At 40.0% G+C, this 16,069-nt stretch overlaps 3 non-coding genes across 3 annotated transcripts; 2 read left to right on the top strand and 1 right to left on the bottom strand.

Annotated features, from left to right (window-relative positions):
* Positions 1 to 6,614: 6,614 nt before the first annotated feature.
* On the top strand, positions 6,615 to 6,688 carry TRNAI-AAU. Its single transcript has one exon. It is a non-coding gene; the product is annotated as a tRNA-Ile (tRNA).
* A 2,922-nt stretch (positions 6,689 to 9,610) lies between these two features.
* On the bottom strand, positions 9,611 to 9,684 carry TRNAT-AGU. The gene has a single exon. It is a non-coding gene; the product is annotated as a tRNA-Thr (tRNA).
* A 4,241-nt stretch (positions 9,685 to 13,925) lies between these two features.
* TRNAV-UAC lies at positions 13,926 to 13,998 on the top strand. Its single transcript has one exon. It is a non-coding gene; the product is annotated as a tRNA-Val (tRNA).
* The last annotated feature ends 2,071 nt before the right edge of the window (positions 13,999 to 16,069 follow it).

The raw sequence follows: 16,069 nt of genomic DNA, 5'->3' as shown, positions 1-16,069 counted from the left end.
TAGCCAGCACTCTGAAGGAGGCCTCACTTCGAGCCTCAGAAGGAGCTAATCACACAAATAAGATTTGAAGCCACTCAGGAAGCCTGAGGCAAAAAGGCAAGAAGGTTCTGGAATGCTGTCCAAGCCTAGCCCTGGACACACAGGGCACGGGAGACCTGGGAGTCTCTAGGAGAATCACCTGATCCAAGATCAAACGATTCTGGAATGATCCACTGAATTGGATCTTCCATTTGTGAGCAACCAGGACCAGCTCAGTAGGTCAGGCCCACCATCTTCACACCCTGACTTCAAGGCCCTTGATTTGCTCTAGGATGTTCTGAAGGAAGTGGAAGAATTAGCAGAATTTAAATAGCTTAAACTTTCTCCTTTAGGTCTAGAAATACAACTTTAAAAGTTGTTTTTGTGTGTGTCCTGTTTTGTTGATTTGTTTTTGCAGAGAAAAGAGCATAGCTCTCTTTTTATTTTCTGTCTTGGCCACAGTGTAGTCCTCTTTACAGCGGACAGTGCCCAGGAGTTGTTTTCACAGGAAATCCTTTCCCGGGGCAAAGAGCACTGAGTGAAGTGACTCTGTATAAATCTCCAGTGTCCTGTCCCCAGTTTTGTCATTTAACCAGTGCACAGTTCTGGCGGTTTCATAGCTCTTCCAACAGAACACTTTGGAGAATTAAATAATCTTGGGGTGAAGACTGTGAAATCCACTCACAAATTAAAAAGCTCTTTTGAAATGTTTGTGTTTTTTTCTCAGCTAGATCTTGATTTTCTTCCTAGTACTTCTACTCTACTAAGGAATTCACCCCCAAGTGGAGGTGCGGACAGAAAAAGGAGGTTGTTTAAAATAACGTCATCCAAAAGCAGTCACTGTTCATCCCGTCCTCCCTGTGTCCACCTTGGGAGTTTAACTTTTGCCAGGGATTCTTTTCAGTTCTAAATGGTACCACATTCTTCTACACATCAACATTCCCCCAGGAGATGTTCTTTCTCTTTCCTCCTGGATTGACGTCTGCCGACTGGTATTTTCTTTAAAGCGTCTTTGATTTTAAAATTTGTCCAAGCGTCTTTCTCAGTCAACTTCCTTTCTCAATTTCAGGAAGAAATGGGAGGTAAAAAGATATCTTAGAAAATGCCTCCTTTGATGGCTACGAAGACTCTTTCAGACTCAACTGACAGTCAGGACTGTATGGTGGGGCAGCGCTTCTGGATGTGAAGGATCAGTTCAGGATAATTTCCTTTCAAAATGTTTTAATAATTGGTTGCAACATCACCCATTGGCCACTGGTCTCCCTGCACAAAAAGTCAATATCAACTTATACTTGACTAAACATCAAGTCAGAAAAGGAAATGGATGTTTTGGTGATTGCTATAGACTGAACGTGCCTCTCTCCCCCAAATTACGTTGAAACCTAATCCCCAATAAGATGGTATTTGGAGGCGGGGGCTTTAGGTCATGAGGATGGAGTCCTCATGAGTGGGATTAGGTCCTCATAAAAGAGATGTCAGAGAGCTCTTTCACCCTTTTCTTCATCTGAGGACACAGTGAGAAGACTGCTGTCTATGAGACAGGGAGCCAGGAGGCAAACTTTCACCAGACTGAGAATCGACACTAGCCTCCGGAACTGTGAGAAATAAATGTTTGTCCTTTAAGCCACCTGGTCTATGGTATTTTTGTTACAGCAGCCCATATGGACTAAAACTGGGATAGAGATGCAAATGAGGCGCACAAGACTGAGCCAGTTCTGGAAAGGTAGACCCACTCACTTGTGATCAGTTTGCACAATATACATTTGCCTACAGTGTTCATATTTAAAACAACAAAAATCAGCTTTCAACTTTAGAACAAATGGTAAGGTGGTGAAGGTGGAAAGGGCACTATAAATTAGTCTGTAGACTAATTTATAACATATGATTGAAGAGCTGATATACCCCTGAGGTAAGGCAGGTAAGGTGTACTGTTGGCTCAGCCAGCTGAAGGCTCACTGCTTCTGATGGTCTTTCTGACTGGGTATAGAGAAAATAACACTAACCATATCAGTAGCTGCATACCAGGTGACAGGGCATGTGTTAATTTTCTCCATTAATAAAAGAACATCTGGAATAGCAGATGCAATGGAAATAATCACTTGACTAGATCTACAATAACTGTCATTTTCCACAACCCATTTACCTTCTACAGTTGAGTAAGTGAGTTGAATAGAAATTTGGTGAATCTCTGTCCCTGTATCTTTCAAGTTTTTGATGTTGGCACTAATCTCTGCAATCGGTCCAGGAATACCAGTATTGCGTTTTGTTTAATTATTTTCACAGAGGAGTTTCTGGTGGCCTCTAATTGGCCTTTTATGCCATAATAGCCTTCACTCCATTAGTCATGGAAATGATATAGAGATTCTGTCTGGAACTGGGAAAGTAACCACAGGGTGGGCTCAGGGATCCACTGTGCCCACAGTGAAATGGACAGGGGGCAAAACTTCATTGGTTGTCTGACCTTCATGAGTACCTACTGCCTGGGGACAGCAATGATGTTTTTTTATCTCTAGCAAGTAATGCCGGTTCCGAGCCATTGTCTAGGAATTCCTGAAAAGTCTGATTTTTTCCTTTTCCCTAATGCACAATCACTTTGGTACATGAGCGCAGGTCCCTTTAGGAAAGGCTAGGAGGAAGAATAACAGTATAAGTTTTTGGCAATGTGCCGGTAGTCTTTCTCAAGGGGAAACAGATTTCTCTTCATTCAAAATTGGCTTGAGTCTGGGAGACTTTTCTGCTACAGATCAGGTCCAAGATCAAGCTGCCCTCAGGGTCGGTTCCTGGTGAAGCCTCTTTTTGTAGAAATCCAAATTCCGAAGAGAGCAACCACTTCCGCGGCGCCGGCTCATCTCCTCTGATATTTTCCCAGGGACCCTCACAGGCCTCGTCGGAACCCAGCAGAGGAGAGACGGGAGAAAGGGGAAAACTGCCCCATGTGAACAGCGAAACCATGCATCGGCGCGGGACTCTCAGGATAATTTCTTCTTTCAAACAAAGAGTAAGTGCGAAGATTTGTGGGGTTTGTTATTTTTTAATATAAGCAAGTTTTCGAAATCAAGCAGAAGTACATAACATTTCAGGAAAAAAACACTTTTTTTTGCGTGGTTTCGAAGCGGGGATTTTTCGTGTGTGAGGCGAATGGGATAACCACTACACTAAGGAAACACCTGCTTGCGGCTGCGCCAGCCCTTATACATAACTGAGTAGACTTTGTCTGTAGCTCCCAGGTTTGTTTACTTCATGCCTGTTGAGGAAATGTTCATTGTTGCAGCGCATTTCTCTCCCCTTTCCTCCATTTATGAAAACAAAAACCAAAACAAAAACCTTTCATAATCCCAATTCTTGAAAAAATTCCAGGCTTGGAAAGCTAAGGCAGCATTCTGGAGAATTTTTTTTTTTTTTTTTTGTGAATTAAGGATGTAAGTTTGTTGTTGTTGTTGTTTGTTTTTGTTTATTTGTTTTACTTTTTTGTTTGCTTGTTTTTTAATGCTCTGATGCTTGCATTCAGACTCCACTGCTCTCCATAATATACTGGTGTTACGGAATGAGAATGCTGCAGCCTACAGTTTCCAAGACAGAATTTAAGGTACTCTTTTGAGGCCCCACTGGGAGTGATTTTTCACGCAGTCTTTTATATGAACGAATCCTTCCACCTCAGCACTTCTATACAAAATACCCCACTGTCATCTCCTTACCTCAGGATCCTCATTTCCTAGCTGACAACAGGTTCACAATTTTCTCCATCATTTAACTTCTAAAAATATCTGCTTTATCAAGCTGTCTTCAACATTGCTGGTGATATTATTCTCCAAAATTACAAAAAGCAAGAGATAGGATTCCAAACAGGATATTCTGTTTAAGCAGATGTGCCGAGATATGGAAGATACGTGCCCATATATGGAAGTTTTCCATGGCGCATAGTATAAGTGCTTTCACTGGATAATGTTGCTAATCTGTCCTGATCATTTGTGTAGAAAATACACCAGTATCAGATGCAAAAGACTGAAGAAGATATTTCTTAAAGTAGAATGAAGATACCACTTCTGTGGAGAAGGCCATCTCCACTGTTAGACAACTAATCAGAAGTCATGGTGGTATTGGATTTTAAGCTCTGGGAGGGTGAGGAAGGGATCATGTGTAGCTTTGGGACCATTATACTGGTAGTTCTCAATAAACATTTGTCAAATCAGGGGACAATATTCGAGGTAACTTTCTGAAATGTATCCAAATTCCATGTGACATTATTTTTCCCTGCAAGTGCCCAGCAGTATCACCTGGAAGTCTAAGTAAAATCTGGCGACATACCTGCAGGTGGTCACTCATTTCACTTCTTGAAGTTTTCATGGTGTCGTATGGATATTATATCTCACTTCTTCTCACTTCAATATAAGAACAAAACTGGCTGTTTTAAAATATCAATTGAATAAATGACATGTGACATAAGGATTACCTGAAACAATATGCAAAGCACCTGGCAACATGGTTAATTTCCTTATTGAAAGAGATTAGTCTGTTGCTATATATTTTAAAGGAAATAGTTTCAAGGAATGACAAAAGTACTTTTGGCACAGAAATTTGGAAATATTTTAAAAATACAAAGCACTGAGTTCCATTTTGGTTAAGTTGTAGGAAGTTGCAAGTGTGTGTCCCTCTCAACCTACTAACTAAAGCAAAGCCATAAGCTTAAGGGGAGTAGATTTTCTGAACTCATCAGGAGCTGAGGATACAAAAGAATCAACATAAACTAAATTCTAGAAAGAGGCCTTCATAGGAGGAAAGAAGCCTCTGGCTGTCCTTATTCCTAGCAGATGGGCAGCGGCACAGAGGAGGAAAAACCTGTGAAGACCAGATTAGGAGAAACCAGAAGAAACTTAGACATTTTTAAGGTTTGTTTGTGGGCTTGCTTGACCCAAACAGAATTTCAAGTAGCCAAAACCAGTTCTGGTTGTCTCTGATGAGGAGAGTAGGTCAAAAGGGGGTGAGGAAAAAGGCCAGAAAGTGGAAATACCCACTGAGGCACTCTCAAGTTCAAAACATTCTGAAGTTGGGGAGTACCGCAGGAACACGAAGAGCAAACAGTACAAGGCACTTTGTGTTTTAGCTGCCAACAGCCAGGACTGGAGAGCTGAGAGAAATCTCTCCAAAGCTTACTGAATGGAGAGAGATCTCACAGCCAAAGAAACCTGGGGGAGGACAGGAGAGCAAAGAGAATGTCCAGTCACCCAAACAGCTGACATTCTGGCTGTTAAGCAGAGAGAGGTTTCTCAAGGTTTGGAAATCCGGGAGAGTGGCAGTAAAGCACTAAGGGAGGAGAAAAGACTACAGATCAAGTACTGTAGTAAAAAATTTTTTAATAAAAATAAATAAATACATACAATTAGATTTTAAAAATTGGTTTTTCCACTCACTGTCCACCGAATTTTTACTAGAGGACAAAGAAAATGAAGACAGCTACTAGTTCATATGGTGGATGCTGATACAAAGTTAAAGAAATGTACTAAAGATAAGAAATACCATCTTGCAGCTTTTTAAACAATTAAAAACAAAATTTATAAATTGCATAATGTAAAACAAGTAAATGAATAGTTAACTTGCCTCATTAAAAGAAATAGCTCTCTTTAGAATAGTCTTTCAAATCTTACTCGATATACTATATATATAAAACGAGTCAATTAACTTCAGATGCAAAAAAAATAGAAAAAAAAAAAAAGAGAGAGAGAGAGGGTTGTAGGGTCCAACAGAGAAAAGAAAGCAAGCAGAAATTTGCTGCTCTACTGGTCCCTGCCATCGTTGACACCTGCTTGCAGGTAGATCAGGCCAGGCTCAAAAGGGCAAAGGTTTCCCAACTCCTTCCTCTGAGTTGCCTGCCTTTGGCTTCAGTTCCCCTACTCCTCTCAGATTCCGGTGTTTCTCCCTGGTCCGGAACAAGGCCCTAACTCCGGACTCGCTGTGGTCTCGACTTCCCTCGTCATAGATCTGGAGATTTTGGGGAGATGGGGAGGGGTCAGAGGTTCAGGAGGGGGGCGGTCTTCACAGTCCTTTTGCCTCAGACCTCAGCCCTGCACTCGGGCGCCACCAAGTGGCCTATGTCTGGCATTGCAGCATCAGGTCCCTGTCTTATTCCGCTCCGGACGAACGGCTACAGATTTAGCTTAAAGGCGACTGCGGAACCACCCTGAAGCCCAGCGGCTAAAGGCCTCTGGGAAGAGATGACCCTCCCGGTATGACCTCCAAGAGCCGAGAATCCGCACCCCGTGCCCGGAAGCCGAGTCCACCAAGCTCTGCTCTGTGCTCAGTTCTGTGATCCTCCCGCCACCATCTCAGGCTTGCAAGGGCTTCGCGTTTCCCGAGGCCTTCTGGGAATAGTTGCAAGGAGGTAGTTGCTCCCGGACATTGATCTGAGTCTTCCTCGGTCGGTTTGAGAAAGACTGAGTTTTCCTGGGGAGAAGCACGGTTCATCCGTGCAGGCAACTGGGAATTGTCTTTTCCTTTTTGATAGAAAAAAGAACATTTCTAAAAACATTTTACAAAGAAGACCGCCGACTTTAATTAGGTATGACTTTAAAACATGTAAGTGAAAACGTTTTCTGCGGGTTGGCCGGTTAGCTCAGTTGGTTAGAGCGTGGTGCTAATAACGCCAAGGTCGCGGGTTCGATCCCCGTACGGGCCAGTACCCTCCGCCTTCCTTTTCTCGTCCTACCTATAGACCACATCACCGGTGGAAATTGCACCCGTACATCTAATTACAGACAGTCCTAATATCACTACCGCTGAACGATTTGATTGTGTTTTTTTTTTGGTTTTTAAAGAAATAAAGTACCAGAGTCAGGATGGAGAGCTTTTAAAGAAAATTGAATGAGGTAAGGTGGATGTATTTAGGGGAAGAGGAAACTGGGAGAATTAGAGAAATGTCTTGCATCATTCTGTAAAAAACTTCAGGCAATAATGTTTTGATATAGTTTATACTTCTGAAATGTAAAAGCATCATTCCTCTTCATGGTAAGTTGCTCAGTTGGTTAGGGTATTTATTGTTTTTATAATGTCAAGGTCGCTGATTCGATTCCTCTTGAAGAATATGCCTCGTGGTATTTCGGTTTTCTTTTTCTCAGTGTGGGAATATCTCAGGCTTGTGGCGTAGCCTCAGACCAGCAACCGAATGCTCTGCGATAAAATGGAGCAATGGTCAGCCTTTGGGTTATATTTGACCGTTACCTCGGTGCTGCCAGTTACGAAGCCATTTACAACTCGTCTAAATTGTTTTCGAACGTTTATCATAAAAGCGTTAGATTTAAGATTTGAATCCAAAATGAAAACGGGGTGCACAGTGGGGGATAGGAGGGCAAGAGCCCCTGGGGCTACTCTCAGTCTAAGTGCCTCACTCTCCCTGTCTGTCCTTTTCTTGAGGTCTGGCGCCTGGGTCTCCGTGTGCCCAGCACGAGACTCCTGTTTCTCTCCTCGACCCTTGCACTGTCCCTCAGACTCCCAGCATATGTTTACTCTTTCTCTTGTTTAAAAGTATAGGGTTACTTTGAAAATGACATACATGATATTGATTAAATAATGACATAAGTAATGTCTCAAGCACAGTGCCAGGGACATAGTGGGTGCTCAATAAGTCCAAGAAGGCAAGGCCTTCCTCTGCTTTGGTCAGTGCTGCATCCTTCGTGTCAAGTACTGTGACTGGCTCAAAGCCAGCGCCTGAAAAAATGTTTTTAATTAATAAAGGGCATCCACTACTCCATTGCATATTAAATAATATACTTACAGATTTTAAGTATGAGAAGGCCTCGACAGGTCACTGCTAACTTTGAAGATGAAGGCGGCCACCAGCCATGGAATGTGGACATTCACTAGAAACCGAGAATGACCGCTAGCTGACAGCCTTCAAGGAATGGAAAATTCCTAGAGATTTATCAGTACCCACTGTTCATAACATATTTCCATTTGTCAGAGTCCTGGTGTTGTTTTGCCTGATATTAGACAACATCAGTAGAATACAATGAGTCATAATTTCAGTTATCTTTCTAAATGTTAACTTGGTACACTTTGAATCTAACATCTAGGCAACTGGCTTTCAATTGAAGATTTACATTACTTACCTGTGAAACCTTATTAATATATAAATGTGTAGGACCTACTCCAGACTTATTGAATCTCTCTGCTTGATATTGTTGATATATTGTTTATATATTCTTATTACATGGTTTGGATATTCATGGCATATTGTGTCTCAGAATTATTATATGTTATGTATCAAGAATTTTTTTCTCTGTAAAGATTATGTTCATTCACATTTATAAATTAGATGCACTGTTTTCTGTCTTCTTTGAAAATATGGTTGATTGTTATGTCTAAAGAGATTTTTGTCTAAAATTTATTTTGGAATGGCTCTGTTATTCCTTGCTATTCTTGTTCCAAAGTTCCTTGTTAGTGGCATTAGTCTTGTTATAAACTCTCATCAGATCTTTCACTTCAGAAAGGCTGGTTAGTAAAATTTGTTATTTAGATTCCAGGCTGATAGGGTCTAAAGTTGTCTCTGGGGATTAATCTTTGCCCTTCTTGGTGGTGGGGGGGACTTTTTAAATGTATTATGTCCTTTGTATGTCCTGCTTTATAGGCAAATAGGGAAAGTGCAGTGAGCTTTTCTTGTATCTGCTTCTTCTCATTTGTCTTCAGCTCACAATAGTCCTTATGCCAAAGTGGTATATTTTGGGGTGGCATAATCTGCTACCCTTCATGACTACCTTTTTTGCTCACATTCCTTGGGAAGTAGATGGGGAAGAACTCTATGGATAAACTGAGGAAAATGAAACCAGGTTTCCAGTGAAGTATAAACAGGATTTCAGGCATAGTGCAGGACTATTTCTACTAAAGTGAAAAGACAGTGACTCTGGTGGAACTCCAGTCATAATCTTTGAAATTTCTCTAGATAAAAGGGAAAAGCCCAATGTATAGGCCAGTGCTACACAGTGTACATTTTAGCTATAAACTACAATGTCACTTAAGATTCAAGAAAGTGATAATCTACTTGTGATTTATTTCCTCAAAACGTCATTGAGCTCCAGTTTTCCCCCTGTGCACTCAGTAGGTTCTCCTGATGCACAAATACAGTTCTTAGGGCTGTACAAAACCAAAATGATGGGGGTCTACATTTGATATTGCTCTCTTGTTCTCAAAAATAAAAATGAGTCTGATTCCAAACCAAATGTCGTGGCTTATTAATTCTTTGCCTGACACTGATAACCAAACTCCATCATTTAGCTATGTTGGATGTCACAGGTTAAGAGAGCTGAGACTGAACTTCCAAGACAGAATTTGAAATCTTACTCTCTATCAGGTACTGCAAGATAATTTGTGCTCAATTCATATACCAATCATTAGCAAATCCATCACTTTCTATCAATTACAGGAAACTTATTCACTTTTCCCTTCATCACAACTCTTCATATTGTGATGCTATTATCTGGAAAAAGACTCTCCACAATTGGAATAACAATTCAATACAGACTTTACCAGTAATATAAATTCCTCAATGCATCTCCAGCATGTTTAGTGGCAACTACACTGTTGAAATACAAAAACCGAAGGGGAAAGGCCCCGCTGGGATTCGAACCCAGGATCTCCTGTTTACTAGACAGGCGCTTTGACCAGCTAAGCCACAGGGCCCCCTCTCAAACTACAATTCAGTTATATCATATTTGTAATATTTTCTGTGAAGTGTAGCATTTTGCCAGAAACGTACTTTTTGTGACAGAGAGAACGCACCTGTATTTCTGAACTATATTTCTACACTAAAGCAGAAAATTCAACATTAAAAATAAAAATGCATTCTTCAGCGCGAGGTTTTAAAAATTATTTTAAATTGGAGTGAAATTCCTATTTCATGGTGACTATCTCCCTCTAGAGGAAATATTGGATATTGCAACACATTTAAAAATATTCTCCGTTAATTCATTTTGTCCACAAATGTGGTCACTACTGTATTTCAGGTAATTTTCTAGGTACTGGAGATAGAGCAGCGAACCAACCAAACAAAAACTTCTTCATCTATAGGATTTGTATTCTAGAAGCAGGGAAATAAAGCAAGTTTTTTAAATTTCTCCCTCCAACACCCTCCCCCCACCCCAAACGAGAGATGTAAGCACTAATTCCGCTACTGCAAGGTTACAGAGGCCACGGTGCTACTTTCTGAGCTAATTCACTGCACGTGAGCAAGACTATCATGCTTCCTTCTATTTTATCTAACCTGGCACAAGAAAGCAAGCAAAGATAAGGACACGCTGATGCACAGGAGATTCTGCTCATTGCACCGTTGAGTTAAAACTGACTTGATTCCTGTCTTCATAGGTTGTAAAAATGAGTGGAGGATGCAGAGAATTAAAGAGAAAATTAGGGTACAATGTGGTAAATAACTCCCGCAGGATGCCGTGGGAGCCTCTAACTTGGGCAAATGCAGGGCGTGTCTTAGCAGAGTCACATGACCTCTCTTCTCAGTTTCCAGATCAGGTTGATGATTGCAGAAGGGGTTGTGGCATGTTGGCTGAATACAGCTTAGCGTGGGGGAAGAATAGATGAGACCATCATTCTGAAATGTTTAAATAACCGCCTTGTGCCTTGTGCTTTATGGGAAAGGACGAGGGCTTATGTATTCACTGAACATCCACAAAATGCAAGACCCTGGAGAAAAGAGAAATCACTTAGGAGATCCTGTGACAGATCTACACACCCCATTTCCTCTAGGCAGCCCTCAGCTCTTCCCTGCCTGTCTAGCCTGTACCTAATCTACTTGCCCTTTCTTACAACAAGATTTATTCATTCCCTTTGTCCCTATGTCCTGCTGCCATTCCTCTCCTTACATAAACAACTTTTCTAATTTGTTTATTGTGTATCACTTTGATCATATTTTTTTTTGCAAAATTGACATTTTTGTTTTGTGCACATATATTATAAATTTATATAAATGATATATATTCTTATGCCTTTAAAAGAACATTATGACTTTAAGATCCATCAAAGTTGCTCTGTGTGCACTTAAATCATTGCTTCTAATTGCTATGTAAGATCCCATAATGGGCACTGTATTTCCTTTCTTCTGTCCCAGTGATGGGCTCACAGGTTGCCTCCATTGTCCCCCCACTCCATATAACACCACTTCCTCATCCATCCCCCTTTATGTACTTGTGCGAGTGTGTATATATATGTGTGTATATATATACGCACACTGATTAGTGTATATATATATGTATACTAATTAATCCCAGTTTATTTTTGTAAGCCTACACTCCCACCAGCACTGCATATCCTTTTATCCCTGCCCAGGCTTAACATTATTCAGCTTTCTACTTTGTAATCTAGTATGTGTAGAGTGATAAATCTCATCATTGTTTTCTTTAAAATTTTATTTATGTTTTCTAAAGATTTTGAGCATCTGTCTATATGTTTTTTAGTCATTCGAATTGCATCTTATGTACACTGATACTTTTCTTATCATTTGTCCATATTCGTATAGAGGTTGGTGTATTTTTCATGTTGATATACCTGGGGTACATTGTATATTGTAGTTATTAGTCTATTGTGAATTTTAGACCTTGCAGTATTGTCTACTATTATGTTACCTGTCTGTTGACTTTGACAGAACTTCATGGCAGAGCCTTGATTTTATTAAGCATTTATCTTTTTTTCCCCTACTGGTTTGTACTTTTGAGGTTATGCTTAAAGGGTCTTTCTCTGCTACTAGGTTAAAAAATATTCTCTCTTTTAAAAAGTATAGATTTTCTTTTTTATATTTGAGACATGATCTGTCTAGATATCTAGAGAAGTGTACTGGGTTTTTCAATGATAGTCTATTGGGGTTGTGTCTTCTAGTGTCCTAAGTTTTGGTTTAGTAAGGGTCTCCAGGATGTGTTGGTGGTCATGTAGCATCCTACACCTCCTTTACTTAGCCTTCTCACATTTTCATGACATTATGTATTTAGTAAAATTGTGTGCTTTTCCTGTTAAAATATATGTCTGCAAGGTCAGGGAGAGTCTAACAACCCAGCACAAGTCATAGCACATAAATAGTAAATTTTATGAAAATAATTGTTTGAATTATGTTTTATGAATTTCCCATCAAAGAACCTTCTAAAGATTTGTTTTTTGTTTATATTCTTGTAAGCCTGGGCCAATGTTTCATGGACCTATGAGGCCAATCCTAGACTCCCCAGATTGTAAACAAATACTTTTTGGTTTCTTATAAGAAAAGATATGAGAACAAGAATCCTATGTTGCTGTGATTGGTGAGTGGGAAGGTTTTGAACTTAAAGTTTATAAATTGCATACCTGCTTGGGTTCAATCCTTGCTTCTGGCACATGAGCTTATTTTCTAATTTGTCCTTTTCGATAAGAACTGGAAACCTCTCACGTTTGTTCCAGAAAACTTATGAGTTTCTGTTTTGTGCTCAGGCTATTTGGTTATTTTTCGCTCTCCTATAATCCTACACCTTACCTCCAGAGCATAGAAAAAAAATCCAAGTAGGCAGTGTTTAATAGGTACATGGCTGAATCTTTCCACTGTGGTCCTTGCCCACCATCAGTTTGGTATAACCACCCCAAGCCCATCAGTTTTTAAGTCTACTGTAAATTGATTCTAAAGAGAAATGAAAACTGAGAAGACCTTGAACAGCTAGGATTATGTGACCTGCAAACAACCTCCTCAGTCTGGTGGCCCTCACCAGTGACTCGATTTCCAAAAGGCTCCCGACTCTTCAAGAAGGCTCTGGAAATCAGGGCCCAGAGTTTGACGGAGATGTGTTGGACCAATATTATATCACAAGGAAGGAGGGAGGGAAGAGAGAGAGATTGTGAACGGGAAGTAAAATTTCCCCTCTATTCTTAGGGTTTCTGGCTGGGCCTGAGAAGTAAACTAGCATAAAACAGATAAATAGGAGAAAAACATACAAATTTTATTAAGTAAGTTTTACATGTACGTGGGAGCCCTCACAAGAAAAATGAAGACTCAAAGAAGCAATCAGAGCCCAACGCTTATGCACTAGGTTGGACAAACGTTGTGAAAACGTGCCAAGAGGAAAGGGTTTGGACTAGGGCAATTATGTGGAAAAGTGACTAGGAAGATAAGGGTTAGTTTAAGGAGGTTTTTTGGTACAGATTTCTCTCGGCTTGGACTCCCCAGTCTCTGGTGATAAGAATGCTTCCTTCCTTCTGGTACAGAGAGGGCATATGGGTATTTTATCTCCTGCTTTTGGAAAGAAAAAGGAAGGTAAGAGTGCCCTTCTTGCATCTGCTGTTTTTCAAGTGTCTTTAGCTTAAAACAATCAACATATCAGAGAGGCATATTTTGGGGTGGCATGCTCTGAACCCCTACAATTGAAAACATTTTTTTTGCCTCCCATCTTAATGCACAAATATCCCAAGTTTAACTTAGTGAGCAGTCCCCAATTGGCCAGCTCTAACCCAGCTGCAAAAAAAGGGAGGTCATGTGAGTGCTGTTAACTTCGTTTATAATTCCCTTGAAACAAAGATACGTTTATTCAGCCCCCGTTATTTGCTAGGAACTACAGCAAAAGATGCGTACACACAGGGGTTTTAATTGTTGCACTTCTCTATCTGCAGCACTTCGACAAGTGCTTGGCACGTAGGCTCAAAATAAATACTCTCTGAGTGACTGGATAAATATAGATTAGTTTAGAAGTGTTCAAAGGGGCACAAATCAAGAATCATGTGTTCACAGATGATGCAATTTGAGGACATATTTCAAGCTTGTGCGTGAGTGAGATGCACTAGAAATGTAATTAAGCTCCAAAATTTCCTGTGTTCAAAGTTATCTATCTTTGAATCAAATAGCTATATTTTCTGATGTATTTTTCTAGAAACTTTTGTACCTGGGGACAGAAAACCCACGTACTTCTGGTTCCATAGTGTAGTGGTTAGCACATCTGCTTTACACGCAGAAGGTCCTGGGTTCGATCCCCAGTGGAACCAACTTATAAACTGCTTTTTTTTTTTTTTTTTCCTTTTCCTTCTCTCACTCCAAGGCTAACAGAGTGGGTTTTCGCTTTCGTTTTTGTTTTTCTAGATTAGGCTTCTGAGAGCTATTTACGAAACAGAATTGCAGATTGTCTCCCGACTTTTCTTTGGGAGCTCCACTTTCATACACTGCTTAGTTCTCTGAGGCAGTGTAGAGCATCGGGTTGTTACTGAAAAATAGTCTTGTTATTTCTGTTATCTCCAGTCACCATAAAAGTCAAGCAGAAATAGATTTCAATGAGGCCTGAGCGCTGGGGACAATAAACGTCTCACCTCAAGAGTGAGAGAGCCTAATCAGCAAGAATTTCTAAAATTGTAAAACTGGGCGGAGGGGCGAGGATCCGATTTCAGATCAAAAGGGTGTAGCCTGGGCCTCAGATTGGGAACAGTGCCAAAGAAATGTGTGGACAGGTCTCAACAGAGGCTGAACCCTACAGCATTTCCCAGTTCTTCAGAGGACTCAGGTTCTCTCTCCTAGAAAGTCAAGCTCTCCTAGCTCCTGCCTGGAAGTCTCAGGAAGAAGGCTCCAGGTTTATGCTCCTAAAAGGATAAAACAGTGATCTCTGTCCTGAGAGGCATTTGATGTGTTTGATGGCTGAGGTTCCAGACTAAAGACAGGAGACATCTATGAAAACCTTGACCTTACCCAGTGATCTTCCCAACCCTCTTCGACCCCACTTCCACTCAAAATAAGCAAGCACTGTCCAAAGGGTCAGAGCTTGCAATAGACTTTCACATATTCTGCTCTAAACCATGAATAGAAAGTCAGAATCATGATATTTCTGAAGAATGTATTAAATAAATGTAACAAAAACAGAAACAAAAAGCAACTTATGGACAAAGGCTACATAGGTAGAACAATGCTGAGAATAAACCAATATTAATATACTCAGAGAGATGGGAGACAACATTGAATACTGAAATAAAGATAAGTGTATTTGCACAAGGAAAGAGGCTTTTGTAAAATAAAAATATATTATCAGAAATGAAAATTTTAATAAATAGATCATAAAGTGTGATACTATCCTGGAATATCAAGCAAAAAAGTTAGTGATACAGAGAAAAAAAATAAGTTTATTAGAGGAAAAGTCTAGGATGTGCAATATCTAAGTAGTATTACTTCCTGATATAAAGAATAGGGAAAATGCAAGGATGATAAACCTCAAAAAATTAAGTACATATCACAACACTAAAAAAAAAATCTAGATAGGCAGGGATCACTGAGTAGTCCGTAAAAAGGATTTTTGAAAAGTCACAGAAGGGATAAGTTAACAGAGTAGCTGACTTTTCAAAATTGGCACCAGAAGCTAGATGACAATAAAGCAATGGATTCAAATCTGAAAGAAAATGAAATCCACCCTAGAATCCTATATGAAACCCAAGTATCCATCAAGTATGAGTGTAAAAGAGAGACATTTTCAAATATACACTGCCTTGTATAATTTACCTTCAGTACTTCCTTTCTTGGGATCCATGGGAGGATACGTTCTACCAAAATGAAAGTGTGGGTTAAGAAGTAGGAAGACTTGGGATACAGAAAGAATGAGATGCAAGTGCAACATAGGAGATAAGTGAAGGGACAGTCCAGGATGACGGGAATATCATACAGATGGAGTGTTAAGGGGAGCAAGACCAGACTGTAAGAGTTCAGAAATGTCTGGGGAAGAATTCTTCAAGGAGATGAAGTTGAGAGAAACCTGGATGTGGATAAACACCCTGAAAAGAGATTTAAATAACTGGTGGATGGATTTGGGGGTGAAATAATAAGACCTATTGAAAATTGTGCAAATAAAAATATGATTAATTATTCCATGTGGGAGGAGTAATAATAGTTCATTAGGCTGGTTTAAAATTAGAAAATATGTATAAGGAGTGAACAGGAATAAATAAGTAATCGTTAGTTGCAGATGACGTGATATCTACAGAGAAAACTGGAGAATCAATAAATGTTTAAAATCAATAAATGAGTTTAGCACATTTGCTAGATAACTGTTCATAATTTTAATTCAGAAATACATAGAAAATA

This window comes from Balaenoptera musculus, chromosome 11 (genome assembly GCF_009873245.2).
Source record: "Balaenoptera musculus isolate JJ_BM4_2016_0621 chromosome 11, mBalMus1.pri.v3, whole genome shotgun sequence".
NCBI lineage: Eukaryota > Metazoa > Chordata > Mammalia > Artiodactyla > Balaenopteridae > Balaenoptera > Balaenoptera musculus.
Note: the sequence above shows the minus strand (reverse complement) of the source record. Positions and strands in the feature narration are given on the sequence as shown.